The following is a 21,576-nucleotide window of genomic DNA, read 5'->3' as shown; positions in this document are numbered from 1 at the left end:
CCCCTTTTGTGGACTTAACTGGCTAATGGGCCTCTGCACAGAGGTAAATTTAATCCAGTGTGGCAAATTCTATTCTCATTTACACCTATGTAAACATGTAAAACCAGTGGAGTCCTTCCGAGCGTACACCAGTGTAAGAGAGGGTAGAATCTGGTGCACAGGCTGAAAGCAGATACTGGGGGCTAGGGAGGAGTGGACCTTAAAAGTCCTACCAAGGCTTTATGGTTTGAGAAGTTAGAGGAGTAGCATTCATCAGTATGGCTTGTGTAATACAGGAGGTCAGACCAGATGATCACAATGGCCCCTTCTGGCCTTGGAATCTATGAATCAATAGAGACAAGAAACCGAGGGTCAAATCTTGAGGTGGTGTAAACCAGTATAGTTACAGTGAAATCAGTGGAGCTGGGCAGATTCAAAGCACCTGTGGATCCAGCCCAGAGAATCACTGCCACATCCAAATTAAAGGAAAACACAATTCTCAATACACCCCATTTCATTTATTATTCAGAATTAATGATTGAAATTTGTATGTGAATACTGTGGCCAAAATTCCAAAGGGACCCGCATGCGGTCTCCCACAGAGAGTCACATCACTCAACATGTTTATTAAAGTGAGACCAGGAAGGTGATTTAAAATAAACTTTATACAAATATTTCAGACTGGCGTGCCAGAAAATGTTGTTATAATTTGGATTACGGTCACACGTAGAAGGTCTCACCAAGGTGGGGTCCCAACTGAGCTAGGCACTATACTGAGATATAGTGAGAGACAAACTGAAAAACACCTCAGAATACAGTGGAATGCATTGGACCGGTAAAGAACTCTGGGCCTAATTCACCACTAGAAAGAATCCAGTGCAGTTTGGCCGTGAAAGCAGTTATGTACAACTGCTTAACATTTTAACTTTGTTGCTGCTTTATAAAATACTAGCAAACAAAATGACCAAATGATCAAGACTGACTGTTAAAGATCAAAAACAAAACATTGATGACCTGAATTCCAGCAGCATTTCACACAAAACTCATCTTATTTAACTACATTCTCTTCTCAATAGGCTTCAATCTCCCTTTTAATTAAGATCAAGTCAGGCAACAAAAGAAACCATGATCGCTACAATGATTCTTACTTATGCAAAAAGTTCACTCTTCATCTTTCATCTCTCATCATTATCTGGATGGTGGCATGGTTCTCCCTTGTTTATGTACACCTTATACTATTTGTATTGTTGTTATGTTTCCACTGAGATATTGGAAAATGTTCAAGATGCTCATCTGTTCAATTCCATTTCTTTATCTTCTAGGGGCCGATCCCTGCAAGCACTTAGAATCATAGAATACCAGGGTTGGACGGGACATCAGGAGGTCATCTAGTCCAATCCCCTGCTCAAAGCAGGACCAATCCCCAGACAGATTTTTGCCCCAGATCCCTAATGGCCCCCTCAAGAATTGAACTCACAACCCTGGGTTTAGCAGGCCAATGCTCAAACCACTGAGCTCAGGCACGGTGCTAGTCCCTTAAGACCACTCACAGGAATGATCTGGTGGTAAGTAAGTGTTTGCAGGACTTTAGTAACACTAATACTCATGGAGGTGAACCTCATGGAGTTTGAGGTTTTGAAAACCTCTCTCTTCTGGATATTTGCATTTGCAAACTCCTATCATTTATGTCCAGGTGTCCGTGGTCAGTTCAACACCCTGGGACCAATGTCCATCTGGTGTAAATCATTCAATGATGCTGCTCTGTTTGGTGCCTGGCCCTCGGTTTTTATAGCTAATGGGAATTTTGCAGCATAGGTTAGGAATAGAAGAATCTTCCTCAGTCCAGACAGTAAGTAGATACCCTATACATGGTAGGTAGAATCCTGGAGTTTTGCCGTGGACTTCAATCGACCTGGCATTTCATCCCAATATAAATATACTTTATTTTCCCTCATTAGAATTTTTCCCTCTCCCCATGTCTGCTCCTTTTCTCGTGGGCTCATATTTCTTTTTCTCATAGTTCTCTCCCCACACGTTGCTCAGTTTTTAGCCATTTTTCCCTCCCTTCTCTACTCTTTTTCTCCTCTCTTTCCCTCAACCGAAACATGAACCCAATACTTTTTTAGCCGAACTTTCAAACCTTCTCTCATTTAGAGCCTGATCGAACTCCCATTGAAATCACTAAAAACACTCCCTCTTTAATTCAATAGGAGCTGAATCAGGCTTCTATACTTGTCTACATCATATGTAATGCCACTGAAGAGAATGGAATCACACTGGTGCAAAAGCAGTGCAAGTCAAGTCAGAATCATGCTCTTTATGTACGAGTGGGTTTGCAAATAAGCAAAACAAGCCCAGCTGTTCCTCCTAATAACGAACTGTACACATGACCGTCCTCACCAAGTGCACCACAGTCTGAACTTCTCTCTGAGTAGTAGATTTTCCTCAAGGTCCTGTTTTAATAGTGGTGCAAAGTGGTAATGCAGCTCTACCCTGAAAGCCCTGTTACTCACATTTATCTTAAAGTTCAGCAAACTCCTTTGCCTTTTACAGTGGTGACTTTGCACTACTGTACTTGAAACTGTACCAGCACTTCAGATGCTGCATAGATACCTCTGTTTCAGGCATTTAAAAAGCAACTGCACAAAAATGATCAGTGACGGATGACCCAGTAGGAATAAAACAAGAGCTGAACCACCGTGGCTGAGTGGAACCAAAATTGTACATAAGAGGCAGTCGGTGACAGATAGCAAGTGTGAAAAATCGGGACGGGGGCAGGGGGTAATTGGCCACTATATAAGAAAAAGGCCCAAATATCAGGACTGTCCCTATAAAATCAGGGCATCTGGTCACCCTAAAGAGACAAGACAGACAAAGAGTGAGAGAAAGGAAGCATCTTCATCCCAACATTACAGATGGAAAACAGAGGCACAGAGAATTTAAATGACTTGCCCAAGGCCAGGAAATCTATGGCAAGCTGGGACTCAAACCCAGATTGCCCCGAGTCACAGTCCAATGACTTAAATTCTAGATCATCTTTCATTTCTCATTTAGAAATGAGAGTAAAATCATGTGTGGCCAACAGTGGGATTCGGCCCTATCCCTCAGCCAGTCAGAATCCCAAATTCTTTCCAAAAAAGTAGTTTTAGCGCAGAAGGCCTGCAAAGCCTATTTCATCTTGATCATAGTCTTTATTCCCAGTCCCGAGAAGGCACAATCCTGCTGCTTCTTGAAACTGTGTGAAATAAACTATTGTCCTCAATGTGCAAGCAGAATAAAATGAAGAAAATAATATTTTCTCATGGGATTTAATTGAAATCCAGATGGCGGTGAATTGGTATCCCACATATTCCTGGATTAGAAACACCAATGGGTCCTCTTGACTTGTATTGGCAAAAGACCTTGAGATTTCTAAAGCCACCTCTGGTCTTTCCATCGCAGCTTCTATGAAGAAGTTGATTTTCTTTTCCAGCTTCCCTTCCACTTACCAGAAAATGATGTATTTTTCTAAAAGCTTTCATTACAACCAGGCTTTTCAGCCAAGTGATCCCCCCCCCCCCAAAAAAAAACCAAAACTTAATGTTTTTCATCATACACCCAACACTTTACTAGATATGCTAGGCAGAATTCTGCTCTCATTTACAGCAGTATAAATCTGGAGTAACTCCATTGCCTTCAGTGGAGTCACTCCAGCTTTACGCCAGCATGCAGCAAAAGCAGATTTCAGAATTCAGCCTGCTATTTTCTTGACTACAACAGTTTATTGATTGTTACTTTTTCAGTGTAATAGCATATTAGTATCAAAAGATAGCTAGCACTACCTCTGTTGAATGAAAGATCACTGGATCTTACAAAAGGATGAACTGCCTGAACAACAAAACAAAACAAACAAAAAAGATTCAATCTATTTTTTAAAGTACTATCTTGATAATCTAATTGTATTGGGAGTAAAAGGGAGCTGCAGAGATCTGCACCAGTTCAGCAACCTCTATTTTCTCTGCTGGAGAAAACATTGACAGCTATATGTACATTTATATATTCTTCCTTTTTGCAAGGATTTGGGGCTTGTCATGCCAGATGCTGAGCGTTTTCTGCAAGGTGCTAATAATATATAATATTACCCAGCTCTTATACAGCACTTTTCAGCAGTAGATCTTAAAGTGCTTTACAAAGGAGATCAGTCATTAGCTAAGCACCTTTCACTGCCACTGACCTTACCAGAACCATGTAGGATTTGATCCTTTTTTAATTACACAAGTGCAAATTAGGAATGACTCCTTTGAAGTTAGCTGAGTTACACTGGTGTAAGAGAGTGTAACATTAACATAACATCACCAGATGGTGCTATTTCTTGCTAGTTCTATTTATCTGATTATATAGCAGTTAGCTCTTATAGAAAATGCCTATTATCAGTTGTGGTGCAGGTCTTTTCAGGTGCTGAGTATGTCACTAGTAAAGTCTCTTATTCCCACCAGAGGCCTTGTCTACACACAAACCTGATAAACTGGTTTGGTTCAGCCTGTGCAAATCCCTGTATGGACAATCTTATTTTGGCTTAGCTCAAATCTCTAATTTCTATATTCATAGATTTTAAGGCCAGTAAAGACCACTATGATCCTCTAGTCTGACCAGTCTAATCAACTAGTCTAATCAACTGCTGATCTAGTCTAACAAACTAAATGGAAATAAACTGGATTTAAACTGAAACAAGTGGTTACATAACCCTTTTCACTGGTTCAGCCAAATCAGTGCATACTCACAACTTAGGTTAAACTAATGCATATAGACAAGCACTGAGCCTCTCTCCCTCTGAATCATTCTTAGAGCATGTCTGCACTGCAACAGGCAGTGTGATTGTATCATGGGATGGCCGACCTGCGCTAGCTTTAATTGAGCATAGGTAAAAATAGCAGCAAAACCGTCAGAATCCTGCAAAGGCTGGGCTAACGACATGAGTCCATACGCAGGGGGATTGTGTAGGCTTGTACAGCCGCACTGAAATGTCTTCACTGCTATTTTTAGCCATGCTAGCTAGATTAAAGCTAGTGTGGATAATATCTACCTAGCTGCAATCATACCTTCTATGCAATTGTAGACATGCCCTTAGTTACTGCCCTCATGCACACAAACAAGAGAGCACATCGTGCCAAAAACTCACATGGTGTTAAACGCCAAGGACAGTATGTGCAGAAGCAGACTAAGGAAAGAAACTGTCCAGGATTATGGAGTCTTCTGACATTCAGCTGCCCAAGTTCAGCACCAAGTCTACTAAATACCACATTGAACTGGTCATGAAAAGAAACATTGTTTGCTGATAGCTCAAAGAGTTTTTCTTCAAAAGCTTCATGACAACATAGAGGGGTCACATGAGGCACAATATCATTTTGTTGTGACCTGTTTATCTGAGTCAGAAGAGAAATGAACAAAACTAAGGCCTAATCTTGCAAAGACTTCTGTTTTAAGAGAATTAAGTGTGGCAACTTTGCAGGCTCTCCAGTTATCCATTGCTGAATTTCCTAAAGAAAAAAAATCTGTGTGCTTGCTACAAGTGACAGAATTCTGGACAGCCTGTGAAGAATGAACAGTTACTGATAATCTTATTCTAAAAGGTTAAAGGCTTGTGATTCCACAATCACTGAGATTGAAAATTACAAAGATCATTCATTCGGGACACATGGAAGAGTAGCGTGAGGGCCAGACCAGATTTGCTGTTTTGGCCTTGTATGAATGCACACATTGAAGAACAGATTCACCAGTCCAAATATTACAGTAGGAACACTAAATCCTTGCCTCTTCTCCAGGAAGGAGAGGAAGAGACAGCGCATACAGAATTCTAATGGTCAGCGGCTGCCAGGCAGTGTCAACGCCAAGTTACACACACTAAGACCCTATCTGGTTGAAACAGACAATGGAGGAACATTGAGACACGATCAAAGACATTGTCTACACTACTGGTCTTTACTGTGACTTAACGAGGTTGAGTGAAGGTTCAACACCCCTTAACAAAGTGCACCTTGCTATTTGTTTGCTAAAATAAACCATAGCCCTGGCTTCTTCCATGGCTTAAGGGTAAAAAATACAGGATATTGTATACTCAGACTATTCTGCATGTACTTTGCTATTCAAAATCCAGAAACTCACTGTGAAATTGTAGCCCTGTCACTATGCTAAACCTCAGCAAATGTTTGACATGTTAATATCAGCAAACGGATTCTAGCAGTTCAGTTTCACATCTTATCAAGTCTGAAGGATTGTCAAAGTTGGTGTGAATGGTATAAACTGCTAGAAATCCTTAATCTTCGCTTCTTGAGTTTCCACATTTGAAAGCAGGTGGTGGTGGTTTAGTTTTTTACAACAAATTGCAAATTTATTCATTGAGATAAAATTCACCAACAACAAGATTTTTATGATAGAAACAAAATGGGCTCATCTTGTTATGGATAATAGGTGGATTTTGTCATTTTTATGGAGATAATAAGTTATCTTTTGTATTATAATATCCCTAAAGGATCCAACCAGCTTATTACGTACAGTACCTACACATAGCGAGAGACAGTACCTGTCTTGAACATCTTTCAATCAAAATAGATAAGACGGACCAAGGGTGGGAGGGGAATCAGAGGTAGAAAGAGGTGAAGTGATTTGTCCAAGGTCACACAGACACTCAGTGGCAGAGCTAGGAATAGACCCCAAATCTCCTGGATCCTAGTCCAGTGCCATATCTACTACATCATGCTGCTATCCCAGATGTATAGAAATTCACAGAGAAATGGAAGTTGACTTTACCTAGAAAAATGACCTTTGCTTTACACTGAAAACAAATACAAACTATACAACCAGGTCATCTGCTGCATGAGCTTATGCTCAGCTCAGCTGGAGAGAGAGAAGTGGAGGCCACTTTTCAACTTCCCCAACCCATAGAGTGCCTGGGCCTAAAACATTCTTGGCATAAATATGAGCAGCCTCAGGGGTGCTCTAAGTTATGCTGCGTAGAAAGACCCAGCCTTGCCTTTCCCTGACTTGCACACCAGGGAGAGAAGAGCTGATGACATAAATCCAGCACAGCTGTCCTAATGCCCGCTGAAGATTCCCCCAAGCATCCCAATCAGGCTTGGTTTAAGGACCATTTGTGCCATTGCAGCTCTGTAAAAGGATTCTAACAGAAGCTGAGGATCTGGCCCACAAAGTGCAACCAACAGAAATGTGATTCTTCCTCTGGCTTTGCCATTTCTGTCAATTGTTTTCCTGGGTGCAGTTAACAGTAGTAGAAATACCTGCATTTTTGTTTGTTTTAAAAACAAAACAAAACCAAAAAAACCAAACAACGTCCCCCTCGCCCAAACCTTTAGTCTGAAAATAAATATTAAAAAAGTAAATCGAAGTCAAATAATTACAGCACCAACCTTGTTTGCCCAGAAGTGACCAAACAAGAGAGAGTTTCTGTGCCTAAATATTACAGCACACAGATGGTGAAATTCCCCGTTGGTGCAGAAAGCCAACACAAACTCTGTGTACGCCTGGAACATCTCTGCACAAAATCTTGCAATACACTGCACAGAGATGAGCCCAGGTCATAGCTCCAAACTTCAGGTGTGTGTGAAATCCAGATCTGCATGTGAACGGGAATATTTTGCAAATATTTATAATGAATAAAGAAAACCATTGGTTTGACCAATTGTGTGGTGTCTGAAATACAAGTAGAATTTGGCAGCTTGCACCTTTCTCTAATTCAGAGACCCAGGACTGGGTGTCAAGGGTCTGCTGCTGGAGTGCTTTCTGCTCAAATAGCACCACTGAAATGAATGGGCTAGTCACAGACAGGGGCGGCTCTACGTTTTTGGCCGCCCCAAGCAGTCATGCGCGGGAGGCGCCCCGGAGCCGCGGGAGCAGCGGACCTCCCGCGGGCATGACTGCAGAGGGACCGCTGGTCCCGCGTGGCTCGGCTGGACCTCCCGTGGCTGCGGACGGTTCACGGGTCCGGCGGCTCCGCTTGAGCTGCCGCAGTCATGCCTGCGGGAGGTCCAGCCAAGCCGCGGGACGAGCGCCCCCTCTGCAGTCATGCCTGTGGCAGGTCCAGTCGTCCTGGGGCTCCGGTGGACCTCTCGCAGGCATGACTGCGGCAGGTCCGCCGGCCCAGCCTGCCGCCTCCCCCGGCCGCAGGGGACGCCCCCTAGATTTTGCCGCCCTAGGCACCAGCTTGTTTTGCTGGTGCCTAGAGCCGCCCCTGGTCACAGAATGCCTGGGCTACACTAGCGGGGGAGAAGGGGGTTTCGAACTAAGATTTGCTATTCATGTAGCTGAAGTCAAAGTATCTTACTTGGCCGTCCTCACAGCGGTGAGTCAACTGCCACGGCGCCCCCGTCGACTGTGCTTACTCCTCCTGCCGAGATGGAGTACGGGCATCAATTAGCGGATTGATTTATTGCATCCAGATGAGACACAATAAATCGATCCCCGATACATCAAACACTACCCGCCGATCAGGCGGGTAGTATAGACATACCTTAAGGTAATAAACAACATGAAGAAGATTGATAGAATTCTACCCTAAGCAGCAGCTGAGATCCTAATTATACTCTCTAATTAAAGTTACAGGTAGAGTGGTTGTTTTCTCTTGGTTAGAAATAGGGTTGCCAACTCTCCAGGATTGTCCTGACATCTCCAGGAATTAACAGATTAACTTTTAATTAAACATTATGTCATGTAATGAAATCTCCAGGAATTCATCCAACCAAAGTTTACAACCCTAGTGAGAAAGGAATGTGATCCGGTATTACAAATCTGAACACCCGAGTGTTGAGGATTAGAGGCGATATGGGTCATTTGAAATCCAGACCCAAAACTGGATCTGAATTTTGCATGTAACATCTACAGCTATAATGGTCTGATCCAAACACGCTAGAATTACGGAGTGGTCCAAATCCAGGTGCAGAGCTGAATTTGGAGCTCACTCCCAATCTCTCAGTGAACACAGGTGTTGTTTTAATACCATTTGAACCAACAGGACAAGGGACACCAAATACACAGTGAAGATGATATTGCCGATCAGTCAATCTTCTGGACAGCCAGGGAACTGTCTTTCAGCTCTCACATTTATAAATAATTTACTTCCATCCACCTGTGCCTTGAACAACAAGATGCTGTCTGAACTCTCTAAGCCTGTGTTGGAACAATTTCTGCAGAACCATTTACCTGTATTTCTCTCTCACCTGTTGGGAATGTATCTAGGAAAAGGTGGCTCCAAAACAGCTCTGATTCTAGTGGAAAAGAGGCATAAAAAAGCCTCCCTTCAGATGATAGTATTAGATCTTCTATGTTGTGGATGGTTAGATTTATTTGCCTTCCTGGACAGGTCTATAGGTAGAAGTCTATAGCTGTGAACAAAGTCTATAGATTTCTATAAAACAAACATGAAGGGGGGTAACTTTTACAGCTCACTTGAAAAGGAAAAGCAAAGCACACAGATCATGGCTGCTGATTTTGACACAGTAAGACATACTGTGCGTGTCATTACTTCCCTTCAGTTTTACGTGCACAAGAGCACGGGTTATTTCTCCCTGTTCTGCCCACCCCAACCCCCCCCCACCAAATACAACACTCTAAAACCAAACATCTCCGGCATTTTCAATTCCTAACTCCTGAACACTGGTCTGAGTCACTAGGACCCTGGAGATCTCCCAGCTTGGCAGCTGCAAAGACTGGTGAGCAGTGAGCATGTGCAGACAGGATATGATCTCTTGCTGCTTGGTTAGTTACTGATATAAACAGCTGGAGGTATTGAAGTGCAGAGCTTAGATACAGGCAGAGCACTGAGGGGGTACTCAGGAGGATTACAGCTCTGTGTACTGAAATCTGGGAGACAGAAGAAGGATTAGTGGGGAAAGGGCAAAGGGAGCAGGATTTATCAGCTTTTCAAATATGCATTACAGCTTTTTCTAATATTTCCCTGGATTGTCTAAGACTCTGCCTCATAATAGGAGTTCCTTGACCATAAAAGAAAGGTGAGTTTTTCTTCTTCTATTTCTTATATAGTTGAATTATCTTCTTCGGGAAGCTATTAATCTGCTGGCCATCACACAAATCATAACCAGACAACTTTTTGCAGACACTGGGGCATTAACATACCTTACAGACCCAAATGGCTGTTTGATTTATTAAATTTATCCATGCCATCTCAAGCACGCAGGGCTTAGCTGCATTGTTTGTGAAGATTGCAGTTTGCTGCTGAGATGCCCTTCCCAGAGCAGCTAGGAAATATTATACTTAAAAAGTAGGAATGGATGGTGTGTGTTTGTTTTATAGCATGGCAAGGCAAATTAGGTAGCACTGTTTCTTTAAGCCCCGTTATTCCGTATAAATAGAATCTAATAATTTTTGGTACGCGACCCTTACGACACTTCGGCTGTTTAGGGTATTGTCAGTTCAATGTATTTTATTGCACACAGAAACTGCTCTCATGTTTAGCTTCTGTGGGATGTGCAAATCCATTCATCGTGCATTTTCTACAACCGTCTCTCGGAAAACTTCAGCCTGTAGCAACAGAACCATATTGTTTTTCAGAAATTGCACATCGTTTGCTGTGTCTTCGTTTGAGTTTCTAACATCAAAGAGATGTACGTTACACTAATGTGATTTACCATGTACTAAAAGACTTTCCAGCCTCCAGATGACTTTTTGCAGATATGTCTCTTTCTGTTGTTGTTTTTGAAGGTATGTGACAGGCTACATGCACTCTGTGTGTCTTTATGGTACACAATACTCTGTATACACAGCACATATGTATATGCATGTCTGCCTTTATTCCATAGTGGTGTGGGTTCATTCTACTTGATAATCAAGTTATTTGATCACTGACCTATAAAAGGTGTTGAGTGTTGTTTTTCATGAACCCAACATATCATTCCAGCATATTTAATGTTACAAACCTGTCATTTTAACACTTGCCAAGTCACTATTCTAGTTTAAGCTGAATGTTTTTTTAACTTATTGTTACCTTTTGTGTGTTCTCTCGCCATGCCTTCCCACAGGGCAGGGCGATGGTCTGGAAATGATCATCTTGACGGACATTTACTTATGATAACAAATTAGCCTTGTATAAATGCAATAGCCAATTATAGAGATGTTATGATCAGATTTGCACAAGTTAAATGCTGACTTCACAACCCAGTTGGGTCGTAGCTCTGTGCTAATTGGTAACATCACCATTTACTTTTAAGTAAATGAATTTGGTACCAATTGTAACACTGCTTGTGTTGTATACTATATACCAACACCTCCATACAGTGTGTAGTGTGTAAACACAAGTATTTTAACATTGGCATGACATTTTCGGGGTTTTCTACATTTTTGCTGCCTGACATCTCTGCATATTTTTTTTCTGCTTTACTTAGATCAGCGTGCAGAATTATTTAAAAACTTTAACATGATACCTGTGTTAAGATAAACTTGGTGAGCAGATTAAATTATATAGCATGTTCACTTCAAAAATAATAGAGGAAAAAAAGTAAACTCATTTAGGCATTCTTCGCCAGCTGCAGCCTTTGCGCTTGGGTGTGTGGAGAAATTGTCTTGTTCCCATCTCACTTCCAGTTTGCTGACTGACTTTATATTATGTTTAAAGTATAATAATTCATTTGAGATCCATTATTCACAAGACTCGCGCGTACAGCTGTCACCCTTTAAAGTATCAACATGGCAGTGTTACTCAGGGATTAAACTTCACTAATGAGTTGGGTAGGAGGGCCCTTTTACAAAAGAGGAAAAAAATAATTACAGTTAAGACAAAGAAGATGATGTTAACCCCACACTGATGTGTTGCACCTCCATCTTCCATTGATTTCAACTGGAGTTATGGGTGCTTAGCACCTCAATGTCAAGGCATGAGGGCCTGATCCTTATCTGAGATAAACTGGCATAGATCAGTGGAGCTATTCCATCTTACACGAGCTGAGGATCTGGCTCTCTACATTTACATCAATGCCTCTCTGAAAAAAAAAATCAACTTTTTAAAAGAAAAAAATGATTTCCTGCCCAAAAGCTTGCAATGGGAATTCAGTGAGAGTTTCTTATTATCATTAGTTTCTTACTGCCAATACTCATAGGATACTAATTTCTATGGAAAGGGGATGGCGGAGTTAAAAATATCATATTTTAAAAAATATTTAAAGCAACATTTTGTTTTTATCTAACTCATGCAAGCAGGGGTGGATTTGGAAAAAATGCAACCTTAATTTGATCTTAAATATAATTTTTTAAAATACATAATTACTAAAGCAAAAATAAATGAAAATATTTAGCAACTATCAACTGTACCCAGTGCTTGACAGAGTGTGGTCCTAGGAGGCTGTAAGAATAGTGGATTGCTACCAGTTCACCGTTAGCCAAATATTTTTAAATTGAGATCATTGCTTGAGCCACAAGTAAAAATGATTTTGGTTTTCTGCTATGCAAAAGGGAGGACATGGCTGAGAAAACCAATGAACAATGCAACCAAACTAACGTAGAATGGGCTGAGGTGCATTGGCAGAGCTGTGTGTGATAGCTTTCATGGCACTTGTTTGCAATAAACCAGGCTCAAACCAAGGCTATTATTCTGTCTCATGAGCACTGTATTCACTGGGATTAATTAAAGTGCATTCCTGGGAATGTTAATGAGTCCAAGACCTGCAGTCTTAATACAGGCAAAAATCCCTTTGACTTTAGGTGTGAACAGGAACTGTAGAATTTAGCCCTATGTAGCTACACTGGTTTTTACCAGCTAAGGATCTCGCCCTATGTTAGCTTATGAAGAGAAGTCCATTTGTCCCTGTATCACTTTCCTTCATTTTTGTTTATTCAGGTTTATAGGATATCCAGCTTTCTGAGCTCCTAAGGCATGATTGCCCCATGAATTGTAAACCTATAGCTCCCTTTCATTTCAGAGGGAGTTGTACTCAAAATTGACTGGATAGTTAAAGCCCTGAACTTTAATTCTGAAGTTGAGGCATTTTATATTCCTTCCTATATCTCCCCTTCCTCCCTCCCTCTGAACAAGTAAAAGCCTCTCTGAGACTTGATTTTGTTATTTTCTCAGTGCGTAAACTTAGACTGGTGCCTAGAACTGAGCCAACCACACAACTTATCATTAATGATCTAAACCACAATCTTGCTCCCATTGAAATAAATTGCAAATTTTTCATTATCTTCAGTGGTGTAGCACCAGATCCTTACTGGGCATCCTCACATTGCCTGAGGCCAGACCTCCAGGGTCCTTACCCTTTATCATAAGTGTGCTCTGCCATCAGGTATACTGCATGCTTGGCCAAAATGCTTCAGCAAGAATACTAATTCTGCTTTAAGAATAACCCTCACTCCTAGAGTGCCTCCTCCCATCGATCTAAACCAAAATACACCCTGAAAGCCAATCTACTGGATTCTAGATGAGTCATATCTGAACATAATATTGTAACTGCCAGAAAAGTCAATTATCAGCTTATCTCCCACAGACCTGTCTCTTAGGTTGTTTCAAGTAAATGAGCTATTTCGATAACTCTTCTTAGAAAATCTTTGTTTTTGTTAAATAAAAAAAGAGAAGAGAGGAAAGTGTGCTGTTTTTCTTGCATTTGCATCAACCCCCAGAGAACACTGTGCAACAGCTGGGACAGTAATACTACTGCCTTCTTAAGTGGCCTGATCCAAAGTCCATCAAAGTCAATGGGAGCCAGTGGACTTTGCATCAGGCTCTGTAGCAGCAAGATTTTTCTTATAAGCTCTTTTTACAGTGTGATTTTTCTGCTTTAACATGGAATTTTTCACCAACAGTATATTTCTGATCCTAGGCAATGACGACAAGATTTGTCCGGTGGGAGAATATGGAATATTCCCATTGCCCCAAAGTGGGAGGGTGGAGTGGTTGGAAACGTCCCCTTTGTGCTCTCCTTCATTTGATTTCTGACAACTCAAACGAAAACCCCCACCCATAATACTATAGGGCGAGCTTGCTATTCATTTTTGCAGTAGTGGTGATGACAGATGTTCTGCAGAGTAGTTCAGTCATCTGGAGCTTTGCACCCAACGCGAGCCACAAATTAAAGCTCAACTTTAGGCATGAGGCTGAACCAACTTTGTGACTTTTCCCTTTTCAGCCTTCTGTGCTCTGATTGAGCCTACATGTTATTATATTAATCCTGACCCCGCCCCCCATAAAGCCTCAAGAAAATGACCGTCTATATCCAAAAGACAGGCTGCAAGCCAAAATCTATTTTTGTTAGGCCTTGAAATCATTTCCAAGCTGACTACATTTGTCTTCAAAGAGAGCTGACAAAGTAGAGGAGAAATGTGGAAGACAGACAGATTTTTTTTCTAAAAATAATGTTGTTCAGGCGTCCCATTTCATTTAGTTTAGGATACAAAATAGAACCTTCATGCCAAGAACTCTGCATTTGTTGTTCTTTAACTACTTTGTGGTATTGACCCAAGTCTGAGTTGTGCAACATATTCAGTGACAGCCCTGAAAAGGGCATAAAATTCACCTGTCAGTCAATGACTCCTCTTCTTCAGGTATCTTCTTTGAAGCCTGAAAAAAGTGAGTGGTATTCCCCAAAGGTTTCTGTGGTTACCACTTGGCTGGGAGGATAGAATCTCCAGTGTCTTTTTATTTTTAATGGTACTAATGCATGCCTAATGTGATTTTTGTTTTGTTCTGTGGTCAATAGGAAAGTGCCTGTCAACTGACGTCATTTTAGAAGCCTATCATCAACCTGCTTTTCCTTGTATCAAATTCTTTATGGCACGGCTATAAATCTGGTATTGTATATGTGCTGAAAGAAAATCAGAACTGTAAATGCCTCAGGTCTGATTTTTCGCACTGTCAATGCACAATGGGATGCTAAGTGCTGAATGTTTTAGAGACGGTGGGGATTAAATGTGCTCTCACATTTCTTGACACTATGTGTAACTTATCAGTGTTGCAGAGACACTAACTACAAGGCAAATTTTCAAAGCTATTCAGAAGCCGTACATACAAATCCTTCAAAAAAACCACACCTCACTGTGCACATGTTAATGATGAGTGGGTGTTAAAAATATCTATTACTCATGTCATTGCTATTAAACATTTATAGAGCACTACAGGACACTTTACAAGACAGAGGCCTACTACCACCATCAGGAAGGAATTTGATTAATAGGGCCAGATCCTCATGACAGTGAATGGATCTACATTGATTTACACCCATTAAAATTCTGCAAGTAGCACCAACTCTAATATGTCATACTTTTTGGCATTACAGCCCCAGAGGCAAATCTTGCCCCCTTGTGCCATGGCTATGGAGGACTTAGAATTACATGGAGGGGAACTAAATGGAAGGGTACAGGATTTCTGGTGACTGGTTTGGGGACCATGCCTCTAGACTGCTACAGAGCCGAGTAGAATGGGATTTAAGGATGGGATGAGGTGGTCTGCAAGAGCTGGAGGCCTGAGTGATCTACTTTTCGCAAAGTAAAGGTGTAACACCAGCTGCAAGGGTTAATGTGACCTTCGGGTTGCAACAGCCATCCTTGTACTGCTGATGCCAGTGCTTTGTGGATTGTAAGATCTTTGGGGCAGGGTCTTATTATTACATGCATGCACAGCACCTAGTACTATGGGGCATTTACCCATTACTGTAAAATAATGAATGAACGTGTTCAGGGGTGGATTCCTTCCCAGTCATCCCCACAAGCCCTCTTGTGCCACCCCAGGCTGGGGTGGAGTGGGAAGATTTGACCGCTAACAAATTAACATATCTGGTATGATTTTGAGCCATCTTCTTGAGTAGCTATTTTCAGGCCGGGTGGAAAGAAACATGACTTTAGCTAGTTTAGGAACCAAATTTGAACCATATCTATTTTGAGGTTCTGAATGTTCAGATATTTTCTCACTTCTGGTATCTTGCTAGGAATTGTAGTGTTGTGTAAGGTTCCCGTGGTATTTCCACTGTGGCCAGAAGCAAGAAGAAAAACTAATTGTTCTTGTGAAAATTCTGCAGACGCAAGCAGTTAGAATAGGCTACAGATCCCATAAAGGTTCAGGCATTTCAGCACTTATCTGATCTGAATCTGGTCTATGAATATTTGGAGGTTCACCCACAGCTAATACAGTAAGTAAGGCTGTGGTTTTTTATATATTAGGAACAGAGGAATTTTCATACTTGATCAGACCTAAGGTTCCTTTGTCCAAAATCCTACGTCAGACAATGGCCAAAATAAGACACTTCAGAGAAATACAAGATACCCTATACTGGAAGATCATGGAATTATGGAAGACTATCCATAGAGGGAATTTCTTCCTAAATCAGGTCCTAAACCAAGCATTAACTAACAGGAATTATGGGAGTTTATGGGAACATCCATCATGGTGGATGTTCTCATAGCCACATAAATGTTTATTGCTTTTTTCAATCCTTCTAAGACCCTGCCTTCAATGATATCTTGTGGCAATGAGTTTCACAGGTTAGTTATGGTTTGTGTACACTGGCATTTACTCTTTTAGATTGCATTGTCTTTCATTGTCACGGAATGTTCCTTTGTTTTTGTATTATGAGAAATAAGAGCATCCAATTTACCTTCTTTCTATCATTCAGTGTTTTATGCCTCTATTATGTTTTCTCTCTATCCTTAACCATCCCAGTCCTGTTATTTCTATCTTCATTAGGAAGCATCTCCATCTCTTTAATCATTTTCATTGCCCATCTCAACCTCCCTTCTGTTTCTACTGCAAGTTTTTTGAGATGGTGTGATTAGAACAGATCCTGATATTGTAGGTGTGGGTGTATTCCAAGGACATAATCACATATTTTCATCATTAGCCTCTATCCTATTAATTATACACCCTAACAGTCGTTTTCCTTTTCTGACTGCCATGGGAATTGTAGCATTCCTAAACAGGTCTCCCAAATCTATTCAACCAATCTGTGTTGTCAGTTCATCTGGGGCTAATGGGCATCTAAAAAGGATAAGTCCCCAGTCATGAGAGAACAGATATATAGGGGTAAAAGGCTCTTCTCTTACTAAGGAATGCCTTTTTCATATTGATTTCAGTAGTTTAAAGTGAACATTTATATACACAAGACAAATTTCCGACTAGCAGATCTCACCATGTCTTTCTTATTTCTTAATGTAATTGTCAAAAAGTGATGTTTTTCTAGACTTACTCTGGCAATACTGAAATACACAGTTCATGGAAAAATTAAATGGCATTTTTATATGTCAGTGGCAATCCTTGCTAGTGGCACTCCTCTGTCTTCCCACTAACAGAAACACTTAATTTTTGTGAGTTGTACATTTGCAGTATTGCTCCAGTGGAGTATTTTTGCAATTTGCCTACAATGTACTTGTCTGACAACTGTATTAAGGGACACTGGATTTGGAGATAATTTACACACATCACACTGCCTATGCTAAAATTCACTTCTGACATTTGAAACTTTTTAAGCAAATGGAAAGGATTCATTCTTTATTCGGGCCTATTAATAGTGGAAAGGAAGCTAAAACAGAAAGTATGCGAGTCTCCCATTTTTTATTAACCCAACCCTATTCAAGAAGATAGGATTTGTTGTTAAATTAATTTGCAGGGAATAATGACTTACTCTGGTACCTCTTTTCACCCCTCTGCTCCTCTTCTGTGGAAAAGAGGGGAGCATAGCATTCATACTGTTGTGCATGTCAACTAATGGCTGGACACAGCAGTGAGGTCAACCCCAAACTTTCAAAAATTGTGTCATTCCTCCAAAACATATCACAAGATTAGCTTAAAAATCATGAGAGTAATGCATTTGGGGTCCATTTTATTTATCTGCTGTTTTCTAAGCCTTTAGATCATACTTGCATCACGTTTCCAAGATTTCTCTACAGCTGTGAGGGCTAGAAATTGGCTTTTTTTTGTTTAATGAAAGCTGAGATTCCTCCTGTAATCACCAGACTTGAGCTGAGGCTTTTTGGAAAATATAATACATTGAGAGGCTCACAATGAAATCGAGAGAGTTGGCAACAGTACACGAGAGTGGATGTAATCAATATAGTTGAGCTCCCCCTCACTACTCACCCCTCCCATGTATCCCCAGTCCACCCACCAAATCTGGTCTGTAGGTTAAATGTTTGTGAAACTCTTGGGAAGTCCATCTGCAGTAAATAAATAATAATAATAAAAAGCTTCCCTCTGAGCCAACTCAGTGGGAGCTGTGCTAAGCGTCTTTTAGACTGAAGTTGTTCTTCTGCATATGTTAGATGCCTTGTGTTTTCTTTGCATGCTCAATAAACAGGTGGCAAACATAAGGCTAACTTGTGGCTTTCCATGCTGGTGGGTGGCAAGAGAGGGTGCTGGTAGTCCCTTTCCAACAGTGCCCTGACACAAGAGGCAACCATAACGGGGCTCTTTGTGCTCCGAGTGGAAGAGCAAGGCCTGCTAGCACTACCGGCAGCACTGCATAGCCCAAAGGGGTTGAGTCTGGGTGGGCGGGAGGTGGGGCTCTGGCCAGACCCTTCTCCGCAAACACTGACAGGCATCACCAAGGAGCAAACATGACACGCTTTGGAGGCAGGTGTAGCAGGTATCGCTGTTGAGTGAACCATCCTCAGTGCTCCTAGACACATTGGACTTGGATCCGCTCTCACTGGTTTACACGGTTTACCTAAATATGGAGTGATTCCACTGAAGTAAGTGGAAATAGAGCAGCGTAAAATGGTTTTAAGCGAGAGCAGAACAAGGCGCATTATACAGTGTTTGGGCACAATGAGTCCATCCATCTGCACTCAGCTTCTACAGCTGCTTCTAGCCACTACCGTTTTCCACTGGATCTCAGAGCCGTCACTTAGCTCAGTGTGTTGCATTATTGCGATGCCACTATTACACACCTGCAGGGAGGGGAAGGCTGGGGGAAAAAAAGAGATGTACTCTGCCAGAAGGAGACTTTTCTGTGATCAGCTGACACAAAGAAATGCAGGTGTTTACAGTCCCTCTGCTAAGGGCAGAGGTAAGACACTGTCAGAACTATCCCATTAAATATGACTTCCCCTCAACCTATTACTGGTAATACCCTAACCTTTCGGAGTCACTGGTATTTAGCACTAATCTCTGCAAGGTCTGTCTCCCGTGACATCCATATAATGGATAAAGCTTCTGAGGTTGGGAATAGGTGGGTTTTTTCCCTCTGCCCCATAAACAGAAGTGTGAATACCCATGTGTAGATAGATAGGGCATTGAATGGGGAATTGGGAGACCTGGATTGTGCTCCTGGCTCTGCCACTGCCCTGTGGCCCTAGCAAATCATGTCAGCCCAGATCCACAAAAGGTACGTAAGCACCTAATTACCACTTGGGATCTGGACCTGCCCACTTTGTGCCTCAGTTTTCCCATCTGTAAAATTGGTCCTTTGTAAAGCACTTTGAAATCTTTGAATGAAAAGTGGTAGAGAAGAACTACCTCTTGTAAACTAAGTATTGTGCTTGTCAGAGATGTGTGTTTTACTTCTTTTCCACCCGGCAATGCATTTTATTCAGATTCTCTGAACATATTCCAGGACCTTGTTTTTAACCATTTTTTCTAATGATTACTGGATCTCTTTCCGAGTATCAAACAAAACCTTGAAATAAAAAAATGGGCAAAAGTATTGTGAATATATAAAAAAAATCTATATAGTCATGTCTGAGTGCTAAGAAAAAATATAAAAACATTTGACTGTATATGATTGCAATAATCATTGCCTTAATAAAGAGATCATAGTATTGAATGTTATAGCATATTAATAACTGCAGCTCTGAGAAGCTACATTATGAACAGGGTTCGAAGGATTAGTTTTATCAGTAAATGTTGGTAAACATCAATTTTGATGTACACTCAAAAAAGATGAAAAATATTTCCATCAATAATAATAAAAATGTACAGATGTGTAAAATAAAAAAAATGTGGGTTGAGATCTTAGAGTTTAAGGATATTTACTTGGTATAATTTGACATGTGATGTTGACAATTTGTAATTTAACAGTTATAAAGCTTTAACTTTTTGAATCTCAACATCTATTGTCATTAAAAAAATTATCTGAGCCTCCCTTGTCTTGTCGCTCACAATTTCCTACAACTGTGAACATTTAAATCAATAAAAATAGAAAAAAATGCTTAATATTAATTCTGCCAAACCTTATTATGAATAGACTTAGACTTTAACGCCAGAAGGAACCATCATGATTATCTAATCTGACCTTCTACACATCACAGGCCATCACCTACTCCTGTAATGGGCCATGACCTCGGGCTGAGTTACTGAAGTCCTCAAATCTTGATTTAAAGACTTCAGTTTTCAGAGAATTCATCATTTACTCTAGTTCAAACAAGCCAATGATCCAGACCTCATGCTGCAGAGAAAGGTGAAAAAAACCCCTGGTCTCTGCCAATCTGACCTGAAGGAAAATTCCATCCCAGGCCCCAATACTGTGTGTGGAGGCAAGTCCCACCAGCCACACACCAGAGAAAGAATTCTCTGTAATAACTTAACATCCTCTCCATCTAGTGTCCCATTTCCAGCTGTTGGCAATACTTACTAATACCTGTCGCAGGTGGGGCCCCCACTCCGTTGGGAAAGCAAGTCCAGAATATCACTCCTCTCCCGGTCAGAAACCTTTGTCTAATTTCAAGCCTAAAACTTGCTGATGGCCAGTTTATAGCTATTTGTTGTTGTGCCAACATTGGTCCTTAACGTAAATAACTCCTCTACCTCCCTGGTCTTTATCCCTTTGATGTATTTAGGATTGTGTTAGCCTTATTCACAGCCGCATCACATTGGCAGCTTCTAGTCATCCTGTGATTGACCGGTACACCCAAGTCTCTCTCCTTCTCTGTCACTTCCAATGAATAACTCCCCAGCTTATAGCAAAAATTGTTAGTCCCTAACTGCACGTTGCACTATTAAATTTCACACCATTTCTATTACTTCAGTTTTCTAGGTCATCTAAATCTTCCTGCATGATATTCTGGTCCACCTCTATATTGGCAATACCTCCTAACTTTGTGTCAGTCGCTGATTTTTTTGAAAATACACTCCCACTTTTTGTGCCCCCGTCACTATTGAAAATGTTAAATAAGATTGGTCCCAAGACTGATCCCTGAGGATCTCCACCAGTAAACTCCCTCCAGCCTGACAGTTCACCTTTCAGCCTGATTTCTTGTAGTCTCCCTTTTAACAAATGGAAGGGTGAGGTGTGCGATCTGATCAGAAACTGGCCACAAGGGTGTGCCTTAGCTGATTCTTCTATCTGCAAAGCCTTTGTCTTGAATGCAATACACCTCAAAGAGTCGTAATTTCCCCTCGGAATCTTGAATAGTTAACGTGTGCCCAGCTTCCTTTTAAAGCTGGTTATAGTCTAGTTAGGGAATAACAGAGATGTTGGTAATAGCTGAATATTATGACAAATAGTGAATCAAATGGTTCTTATGTGCTTTTACAGTGTTACTTCAGCATAATTAGAAGAGTAGTAATCTGCAATATGTAATTATTATAAATCATCTATTAATCTAGCTCTGTATTTATATAACCCCATTATTGTCATTTCTGAGCATCAATGTTGTTGATCAAAGATGTTAAACAAT

General features: G+C 41.0%; 1 protein-coding gene across 1 annotated transcript in view; it reads left to right on the top strand.

Moving 5' to 3' along the window:
- Positions 1 to 9,781: 9,781 nt before the first annotated feature.
- WSCD1 (WSC domain containing 1) overlaps positions 9,782 to 21,576 on the top strand; it is a 56,323-nt gene continuing 44,528 nt past the window's right edge. The window contains exon 1 of the mRNA XM_044993839.1: positions 9,782 to 9,980. The gene's annotated coding sequence lies outside the window, so the exon portion shown is untranslated. The remainder of the gene's footprint in view (positions 9,981 to 21,576) is intronic.

This window comes from Mauremys mutica, chromosome 19 (assembly GCF_020497125.1).
Source record: "Mauremys mutica isolate MM-2020 ecotype Southern chromosome 19, ASM2049712v1, whole genome shotgun sequence".
In the NCBI taxonomy this organism is placed as follows: domain Eukaryota; kingdom Metazoa; phylum Chordata; order Testudines; family Geoemydidae; genus Mauremys; species Mauremys mutica.
Note: the sequence above shows the minus strand (reverse complement) of the source record. Positions and strands in the feature narration are given on the sequence as shown.